Genomic DNA, 11495 nt, shown 5'->3' with positions numbered 1-11495 from the left:
ATTTTTCAAGCCTTTTTTCATAATAGGACTTGGAAAAAATTATCTTATCTTCTCCATTTTTATCCTGATATTTTTTAAGAGTTTGAGTTAATTATTTCCAACAGATACATACGATTCCAGCATCTTAAAACAATTGTATTTATTTATGTACATTTTATTTCATTTTTTTAAAAAATTGGTTTTTACCATTTTATAAATATGGTTAAAATAGCATCATTATTAAGTTCAAGAATAGCTTTTCCTAATGCATTTTCAAAGAAAAAAATACGTTGCTTATTTCCAATACATACAGATGATTCTGTCGCCTTAAAACAAACATATTAATCTATGTCGCTTCTAATTTTCATTCCTTATTTTATTTATAAATAAACTATAAATAAAATAAAATTAATAAATTATGAATAATATTAAACTAAGAGTTTCCCATAGAGTTCAATAATCTGATAATGTACAGTTGCATAAAATATTATTACTTTATTACTGTAAATTATTCAATAAACCTGATATTGTACAGTTACATAAAATATTATTATTCTATGCTACTGTAAATTATTCAATAAATCCGATATTAAACTTTTACGTAAAATATTATTTTATGTAACTGTACAATATCGGTTTTATTTCTAACAATAACTATAGATAAGAAGATTTTAATGGATAATGATAAGTTTGTTTCAATTAAAATTTTCTTACGAAATAAGTTCCTTTGAATTAATAAAATTGTGACAGAAAATTTTCTATAAGTTTTCAAATAAAATATCTAGCCACTGCTAAAAATAATATATCATCATTCAATATTAAAAGAAAATTTAAGAGGCTCTAATTTCTTTCTCTAACATGGAAGCACGATAATGTTTTAGATTTGAATCTTCATTGTTATTTCATTCTTAAAATTCATTTTTAATTACATGGCAGTGGCAAAAAGTGCTTTAAATATAATTAATATCCTATCAATACACATGAGAGCTGAGCCAATAGTTAAAAAAAGAAGAATTAGTTATGAAATTTGCGGAAAACATTTTTTAAAAATTTATAAATATTACAGAAAAGAATATTAAAAAATAAAATATCTATCAATAAAAAGCTTTAAAAAACTTATTAATTAATCTAAAATTTAGAAACAAGCAATATTTATCTTATTAATACTTCAGTTAATATTGACTCAAGATCTCATTTCGAACATTTATTTTACAACGTAAAAATAGTTGCAATTATGTGCAGAGTGTCACAAATTTCATCTTTAAATGTCCTGAAATTCAATTCTAAATCATGAATTAATAAGAAAGAAGCTTTTAAAATTCATTGCATAAGAGATAATTAATACCGATATGTTGAATATTTTTAATTTACTCTCTGAATCAATATATTTCCTTGAATTCCTTTTATAAATTTCTTCAATTTGAATGTATTCATTACATAAAAATGAATTAATAAAAGTGTAGAAAAAACAAGAATTTGAGAAAATTCTATTTGTCTAACAATGCAACAAATTGTTGAAACAAGATTCTGTGATAATACTTTCTTGCAATCCAACTAAAAAAAGGCACTATTTAAATTAAATCTCATTTAATTTTAATGAATTATCATATGTGAAGTTGGGGACTTGTTTCTATCGTACCTTTCTTCTTTTTCAGTGGAGCAACAGCCTCCGATAAGCCCATGCCTTTCTGTTTTTGGCTAAATTTTTTCCATTACATTTTTAACAATTTTCAAATTTTTTTTCAGACAGTCAATATATCTAACTTTTAATTTCCCACTTTTTCGTGTACCAAATGCATAGTCAAAAATATTTTTTTATACACTCGAATATCATTCAATCTGTAAATTGTTGTAAGTTTAATAATATGTGATTTTTTAAAAAAATAGATTGCAAATTTCCGAATTGGTTCTTCTAATTACATAATTACAGTAAATTCCACCAAATATGCTTCTAAAAATTCAATTATATCAAGAGTCTTTTTATCTTTTCCGGTTCTTATGCATTTTTCAGCAGCATATGAAAACATGGATCTAATAAAAATATTTTTTAAATGAGAAATTTGGTGCAGATGAAATTACGTTTTAGCATTTTTTGTAGTCCAAAAAAACATCTGATAGCAGATGCTATCGACAATTTCATAGCTATTGACAATTTCATACTGCATTTTCCTATTTCAAAATAAGGATTATAAAAACTGGTATATGTCATATATTTGGTTTTATTTTGTTTGCAGCTTGCTTATACTTGCATCCAAAAATGGGAAGCCTGTTTAAGTGTTTCCGTTGTCCAATGCCAAAGTCTGCACAGATTTGTTAAAATATTGGTCCTCTAATGTTGATATTAGAATATTCTATGATCTTTTGAAAAGCGAGACTGCATAGAAGATGCCAGTGCATCTCCCTGTCTGAGGCCATTTAAAAATGACAATTGGTTCTGAAAAGGTGTTTTAAATTTTTCTTCTTAGATTATTTGTACTTAAAGTAATAATGACCAGGCTGTTAAATATATGTATACAGGTTTTAGGTATGTTAAACCTTCTCATTGACTCTGCAATTTCCTGTTACCCATTAACTCAAGCTATATCGTGATTTAAACACTCTCATTGAGCTATTTTTCTGTTTCTGTCCCTGCTATTTTCTGTTACTTTTCTCATTGAGCTATTTTCTTACTAACAAACATTTTTAAAACGTATGAACAAATAGTAGGTATTGTTATGAAATTCTCTTGTCTTTTCTATGATTTGTCTTAAAATTAAAGATCAATTTCGTTGTGGATCGTCCCTTACGGAATCCGCACTGCTAATCATAATGTCATCTAATCTGTTGAATAATATTAAAAGGAGATGCCAGAGAGTGTTCAAATTATAGAAATATCAGCTTGCTCCGCAATTTTTATATATTATTCTCCAACATACATACCTTTAAAATTTAATTATATTTATCTGAAACTTCCCCTTCTCGAATGGCTACTACATTTCTAAATTCAAAAGCAATTTATAATTATTATCAACATATATTTCGCATTACTTTGTTAAATTTCAGCAACGAAATTTAAAAATGTACTTTATTGGCACTATGACTCCGCCTATTTTCAATAGGTGGTATAAGTACTACTGATCACCTTCAAATAAATATCAGGAAAGAATTGACAACAACTTTTAAAAATTAGTGTTTTATGTCTAGTTAATATTTTATATTTTTTTTATTTTAGAAAACATTGAGTTTTGTGCCAAACAAGCAGTATATGATGAAAGTTATGTTACGTTATTTAATTGCGAAGAAATCTGCAGCGAAAACACATTGATTGCTGTTGAACATTTTTGATGAAAGTGCTCCTTTGAATATAACTAGCAAAGAGTTGTTTCGGTGATTTAAAAATAATGATTTTGATACATATTACAAAGAACGTATAAACCATCAAAAATATGTAAGGTGCAGATTTGGAAGCATTGTTTGATAAAGCCATCAGTGATGAACGATACAAGAAAGAATTGATCTATTTGAAGGAAACACTGAAGTAGAAATATTCAGAATATTTAACACAATAAAACGTACCCACATGTTGATATACTAGTGGAAGAAACATTTGAATACTTCGTTGGGTCTTACTGTCGTTATATTCACCAGATATTGTTCCCTCAGACTACGATTTGTTTCGCTCCATGCAATGTGTTTTTACAAGCAGATATAAAAAAATTTACTTGATAGCTGGATTGCATCTAAGAAACTAGACATTTTTACTTCTTGAAATTCATTTGTTTCCCGAAAAATGGACAAATACTATAGTTTCTGAGAAGAAATATTTTGAATAAATGTGCCTTTATTTTTTTATAACAAACAAGTGTTTTTTTAATTTAAAAAAAAGATGTAACCATATTTATATATCCAAGACATCAAGACATGCCATAATTTCTTGCTTTGTTTCGATGCTCAGATAATGACCTTCAGTTCATCTTCATGCATAGCGTTTTGAGAAATCAGGAAAAATGGAGAATGCTGCTAAGAAAAAAACTGACACTTATAATACCAGACATCTGAAAAGCCACTTTAATATCAAGGCGATTGCTTTGCAACTATTTCCTTATGACTTGAAGCAACATGGCATCAACATTTTTCTGATTACCGAATTTGCAGAAATTTTTTATTATGTAAACAATTGCTCGATGATTTTCTTTGTCTCCTCACACATTATCTTATTTAAGCATTCATTTACAATTCTGTAGGAGCTTCCATATTTTTTTCAAATACTTAAATTGTAATGGCACTTTCTTCTGTCCAAAGATTAAGAATCATAAAATTCAAGCACTTCATGATTTATGCCACATATCGGTTATATCGCATATTGAAGACTTCATTTTATTCTTTAACAAGCTTCTTCAAGCATTAGAAATTGAATCAAAAACCAATATGTTACACTTTGTGAATCCTACAGATATTTACCACTTGTTTCTGTGATGCCCTTATTTTCAATTTAACAACATTATCCATCAAACTATTTAATTAAGCACAGCGTACTAACATTGATCAAAAACATTTTACCTAATATATAATCCGAGAAGCCTAATGTTATGCAATGTCAACAACTTAATTTGGCATTCAGTTTATGCTATTTTTATAAATTTTAAAAATATTATTGTTAAGGAACAATTATTAAAATTAAGAGCTTGTACCTTTTTAGTGAAATCTAACATTTTGGTGGGTATATAATATAATGTTTACATTCTGTTTGCGCAGATACTAATAAAAATTGCATCAATTGAGAATATAAAAATAAAAATATATATATCTCTAAAGGATTTGACGTTTCATAGCATAAAGTATCTGCTCCCCGTGTTTTTCAAGCACTACATATAAATTCAGGAAATTTTAATATATTTTTACACGTTAGGGTGGCCCTTTAATTTTGCTTAATACATGTTTAATAAAAAAATCACGAATATATTTAAGTGCAATGAAAAAAAACAAGTAGCAGCAATATTGTGATATGAAAGAAGTCATTTCGTTTATTCCCTTTTGCAATTGCAAATTTCTAATAAAAAAAACAGTAATAATTCATGGATATGTTTGAGTAATTAATATTTCATAGCGATTCTATTTCCAATATTTTAAAATTTCTTCTCATTCTAGTTCTAACTTCAAACATCCCTAAATAACTTTCTACTGTCCACAGTTGACCTACCTTTTTAAATTAATCAAGACATCGCATTGTATCGTAAAAAAAATTACATTTCATCTGAAACAAACGCATAGGGGGAAAAAATGTTTAAGCAAATATAAAATGCGTGTTTTATTCTTACATATTACTTCTTATCATTTCAGCTCAAGTTTTGCACGAGATCCTCATTCTAGCAGTCTCTTTCAGCGGTGGGTTTGGGGCTCTTCTGCTACCATCCTATTGATTCTTGCTTTTCCTCTTATCTGCGGGCTTTGAGTAAAGAAGGGAATGGGAACTTTTCAACTTCTTTAAGCCTTTTCACACCCAGAATTCGAAGGATTGCACTGTCATGGAGATAGTGGAGTAAGTCAATTTTTGAATTATTCACTATAAAGAAAGAAAAGGTACTCTGTAATATTCTCTCTTATAAAAGGCCCTTTTTAAATAATGCAGTAAATATTCCAAGTCTTTCAAAGCTACGAGTAAGGTACTTTGCTATGAATACTGCCTTTTCATTTCTTTTTCATGCATGCATGCATTAGTATTTGCAAATAACAGATTCATCCTGTTAAAAAATATCGATATGGATACCTCTCATGCTATTTATGAACTGATTTCAATTTTCTACTTTTAATATAATGCGCTAATAATTTCTGAAGCCGCCCGCCATTCCTAAATATACAGACAAATCGAAGAGCTCTCCTTACTTTAAACCAGCGGCTATGGTCTCCCGAAACTCTTTTCCCACTCCGTAATATTTCTCCTCGCCCACATAAATTGAGGACCATGAATACTCGGTATTTTATTTTCACAGTCCCGCACTCGGGCACTTTTTGATATACATTTATTTAAGAAAATGGAGGCGCATTTGAGGCGATTCATTTACAATCAATTTAATCCAAAATTTGGCGAAAATCTATAATTATTTTCCTGAGATCACATACCAAATTTTATTTATCTAAGTTGTTCCGATTATGACATATTGCATTTGCATACATAAGACTGGCAGATGACAAACAGTCAACTTTTTGACAGATTGAATTCAAAATTTTATTAAAATAGACATTATGGTTTCAAAACTGTGTACGAAGTAGATAGTTCCAAGTAATTATACTTTTGAGCTATTGCATTTTGCAGAAAATGCATGCAGAATACAGATAGGCCGACGATCTAGTCTTGGAAAGATTTGATCCAGAGCTTATGAGAATTCTGCTCTTTGAATGCCAAAACTATGCACCAATTTTGATTAATTTAAGTTGCTGCGTGTGTATGAAAGTATATATATATATAGATAGATCATCTATATCTTGACGGATTTGATTCCAAATTTGTCGCGGGTCTACAACTTCAATACTTATCCTATGCATCAAATTTTATCTATCTATATTGTTGTTGCTTTTTTACATTTGTTTTTGGCTAATGAACACAATTGTGTTCTGTCAACCAGAGATCCAGACTTCTTGAAACTGATTTACTGATTTCGTTCAAAAGTGGATAGAAAGCTGCACATTTTATGTAAAGTACACATACCAACTGTTAAAGCTGCCTAAGAAAAAACACCGTTTTCTTTCGCTTTTTATATTAAAATAGAAAAACGATATCCCACCGGTAAAAAATTCAAACTTTGTTTATTCCATCTTGGGATTGATCTACAAGTTGCCATCTACAAAATGAGACAGCAAAAAATATTTCTTAAATAACGTTGCCATTCTAAAATAAACAAATAAATAAAATAAAATATTAATACATTTTCAACATCCTCCCACCTTTTGATTATAAATAATAATCAAAATATAATACTATTAGTTAAACACAGTTAAGAGATTCAATAAATGGCAACGTTTTACAAATTTTCAATTAATATTTAAATATAAAAATGAAAATTAATGTGAAAATGTCCAATCAAAAACAAAATAAATCACAAGTTCAGTCTCTCTGGCAATTTAATTCTTCTTCCGGCTCTACTAAATTTCATCTCGTTGCCAGAAGTACTGTCAGAAGTTTTGGTGATGTCATTTGACTTATTCAAATCATCTGGTGTCATCGAAGTGGAGAAGTCATCAGAGGATGTTAACTCTAATGGATATATTCTTTGAATTGGTCGCAGGAAATTCTGCTGTGAAGTTTGCACTCGAACAAGTCGTACATGTCCATCTTTACCTGGTATGATTTCTGTGATACGACCTAAAGGCCAGAGAAGTCTCTTTTTATTATCTGCTCCCACCATAACAATGTCACCAACAGTAACTGTACATTTTCTTGATTTTTTATTTCTCCGCTGTATGAGAGCACCCAAATACTCAGATCTGAAACGATTTCTTAAGTCTTTAAGCACTGATTGTCTGTATTTGAATCTATTGCTCACAGAATTTTGCTCTACAGCATCTATATCAGGAAGATTGCATTCATGCACATCTTGTATGAACATCGATGGAGAAATTGGTTTTATAGCTTCCTCTTCGCAAATGTAAGTTAGAGGTCTTGAGTTGATTACACGCTCGCAGTCTGCCAAAACCGTTATCATCTCCTCATAATTGAGACGTGCATGTCCTAACACTTTCTTCAAAAGATCTTTTAAAATTCTAATTAATCTCTCCCACCATCCGCCCCACCAGGCAGCAGTTGGAGGATTAAACTTCCAGTCAATAGAGTTTATTGCTCCATATTTTTGGATACGGTTCCAATCCAGTTGTTTTAAATAGTTGGCTGCTCCAACAAAATTGGAGCCATTATCGCAGTATATTGTTGTGCATCTTCCCCTGCGAGAAACAAATCTCCTAAAGGCCATTAAAAAAACATCGGTCGATGCAGCAGTAACAAGCTCGAAATGAACTGCTCTGTACACTGCACAAGTAAAAATTAGAACCCAGCTCTTCTTGTCTTTAAGGAATAAAGGTCCAGCCATATCAACGCCAGTTATCTGAAACACCGCAGCATCCTTTACTCTATTTTCTGGAAGGGGGGGGACTTATAACTTCTATGCTCTTTGAGCTATATCTTTTACACGTAATGCAATTGGCCACCACATGTTTCACCGCTTTTCTTCCATTTAGGATCCAGTACTTTTCTCTAAGTGCATTCAATAGTATCTGGACTCCAGCATGACAGTTCTTAACGTGAGCATTATAGATTAACCGCTTTACCACTTCATGATTCGGAGGAAGAACAATAGGTTTAAGAAAATCTTCACTGTCCTTGCGATAAATAATTTTAGTTTTCAAACGGATGATGCCAAGATCGTCTTTAAATACTTGTAGGGTTTTTAATCTCTTTTCTTCTTCTGGGAGAAAAGACTCATTCTGTATCATAAATAAAACCTTCATTTCTGCTTCCTGAAATTCTGTAGCGGTTAATTCACCATGCTTCTTCTCAGTTATATTTTTGCAGTTGTTCATGAAGCGGAGGATCCATGCAACAAGACGAACTATTCTATCATAGTTCGAAAAATATCTGTAGTACCAGTTTGCAACACCACAGGCTTCATTATTTGATAATATAAAAGTCGTCTTAGACTTTTCCTTTCTAATCTCTTCTTCATTCCAATCATGGTTGGTGGAACCCATAATGTTTTGAAATTCAAAAGCATTTTTCATCCATTGTGGACCCTCCCACCATCTTAGGGAGACTAGATGTTTTGCCTTGCAGCCCCTGGAAGGTAAATCTGCCGGATTCTTATCACCAGGTATGTGTCTCCATGATGTAGGATTACTCAACTTCCTTATCTCTTGGACTCTGTTCCTAACGAAGACAGACCAATTTTCTTCTCGTAATATCCATGCAAGCACTGTTGTAGAATCACTCCAGTAATATATCGTAACATTTTTCCAACCAAGAGCTTCAACAACTGAATTCGCTAGCCTCGCTCCAATCACCGCCGCAAGAAGTTCCATTCTTGGGATAGTTGTGCCTCTTAAAGGAGCCACTCGAGATTTCGCTGCAAGTAGAAATAGCTCGATTTGACCATTATTTTCTATTCTAAGGAATGTAACAGCAGCATATGCATCTTTGCTTCCATCAACAAACGTATGAATAGTGCAGTTGCTTATATCTTTTGAAGATGCTTGAACACACCTAGGAATCTGTATGTCAGACAAATGCTTAAGTTCTTGAAACCACTGTAGAAATTCTTTACGAAGCTCACCAGTTACTTCTTCATCCCAACTTGTACCTAATGTCCATGCCTTTTGTAGCATTATTTTCGGACAGAGCATCACTGGTGCAGTGAATCCAAAAGGATCAAATACTTTATGTACTGTAGATAACATACTCCTTTTAGTTACTTTTTCCACATTAATGCCATCCAGCCATTTCATGTTAATTTTCAAAGTGTCTAATTTCTTATTCCAAATAAGACCTAATACCTGAGTTTCTTCCTTTGAATTAGTTTCACAGTCGCCAGACCATTCCCATTCTCTAAGATCAAAACCACCTTTTGCCATCAAGGTTTTAGAATTGTCAATGAATCGATCTAATTGGTCTTTACTGTCGACACTAGTAACGACATTATCAATGTAGAAACTCTCCAAAAGTCTTTTCTTCAAAGATTTTTCAAATCCTTCACATTTTTGAATATGGTACTCAATTACTGAAGCTAAAAGAAAAGGGCTACATTTTACCCCAAAAACAACTCTTGTGTGACGAAAAACTCTCAATTTCTTTTCTTCTCTATTTTCCCACCACAAAAACCGAAGGAAGTCTCTATCCTCTTTACGAATACTAATTTGCAGAAAAGCTTTCCTGATGTCAGCTATAACGCCAAGCTGTCCCTCTCTGAATCGAAGAAGAATATTTGGAATAAGCTCAATGAGATTAGGACCACATTCCAAGCACTGATTCAAAGATGGATAATTTGCTAATCTCGCTGAAGCGTCAAACACCGGACGAATTGGAGTAGTGCTGCTGCTTAGTTTTATCACTGCACGGTGAGGTAAATAATTACCATAAGAGTTCATTTCGTTGGTAGGAACTTCCTCGATTATGTTTTCATCTAACCAATTTAGAAGAATATTTTCATATTTCTCATACATATTCATAGCTATAAGTTTTGAGGTAGTGTAGTCGAGCCTTTTCCTCGCCAAATCCAAGTTGTCGGGCAAAGGTGACTTATCATCAGACCATGGTAAACAAACCTCATATCGACCATCTTTATTAATTGTTACCGTTTCTAGAAAATGCTCCTTGGTCCGAAGATTAATCTCGTTCTTAGATTTTTTTTCAACAGGATCATTGATTCCGATTGAATCTAATTTCCATAAATTTGTGATTTCAGCTTCATTTACAAATAAGGACAGCACTGTTAAAGCCAGGTTTTCTTCCGAAGATTCTTCCTGTGGTACCTTACCCATTAATGTCCATCCTAAGAAAGTTTCTACAGCGACAAGACCTGAAGATAAGACTTTTCTTTTGCCAGTTAACATTTTCCCCATAACGTCAGCTCCAATTAGAATATCAATGCCTTCACAAGTATCGCTAATATCAGTTAGATTAATCTGATTTTCCTCTAATTCTTTTATCCAGGGACCTTTAAAAACCGGTCTAATATTGTCACAAATGATAGATTGATCCAGAACTTCAAAATTACAGCCGAAATTTCCAATCAAATTTCTCAATTTTACTTTATAACAATTATGTTTAAATTCATTAGTGATAACGCCACCAAAAAGAGAATGTACCAATTTTTCACATCGAACGGGTGTATAATTCATTTCTTCAGCTACACTTTTCAAAATGTAAGATTTATGTGATGCGGAATCAAAAAGTAACCTCACAATTTTCTGTTTATTATCCGATACCACTTTAGCTTTGAGAGTTTGAAGAAATATCTTAGGGCTGTGTTTATTAAAATTAGCCATATTAACATCTAGTGCGGGTTTATCTTCTTTTCCCTCTACAGACATCTTTTGCGAATCAAGCACATCACACATTATAGGAAAATGTTTTTTAGAACATATCAGGCATTTTAAAACTGCTCGGCATCTTTTAACTGCGTGAAATGGCGATAAACATGCAAAGCAGCATCGTTTTTCCTTGACTATTTTTTGTCTTTCCGATAGAGTCATTTTTTGAGCCGTAAAGCAATCTGAACTTGAATGTTTACCACCGCAAAAAACGCAAGATTTCTTTACATCTTTATCTGCAGCAGTCGTTAACAAACCTATAGCTGTAGGTACTTTATTTCTCAAATTCTCCGAGCTATATTGTTTCTTTTTCAAAGGTCTGTATTCTTGGCCCTTTCCTAAACCGAAACCGGCTACAGCCAAACATATTCTTTCTTCTCCTTCAACTTCCGTTTTCAAAAATTGCATCAAATTATCCAATTTTCCTTTCGCGTCAGAGTTAATACTGGAAATATTACTACGAT

The sequence above is a fragment of the Argiope bruennichi genome, chromosome 2 (genome assembly GCF_947563725.1).
Source record: "Argiope bruennichi chromosome 2, qqArgBrue1.1, whole genome shotgun sequence".
Lineage (NCBI taxonomy): Eukaryota > Metazoa > Arthropoda > Arachnida > Araneae > Araneidae > Argiope > Argiope bruennichi.
This window is presented reverse-complemented; position numbering follows the sequence as displayed.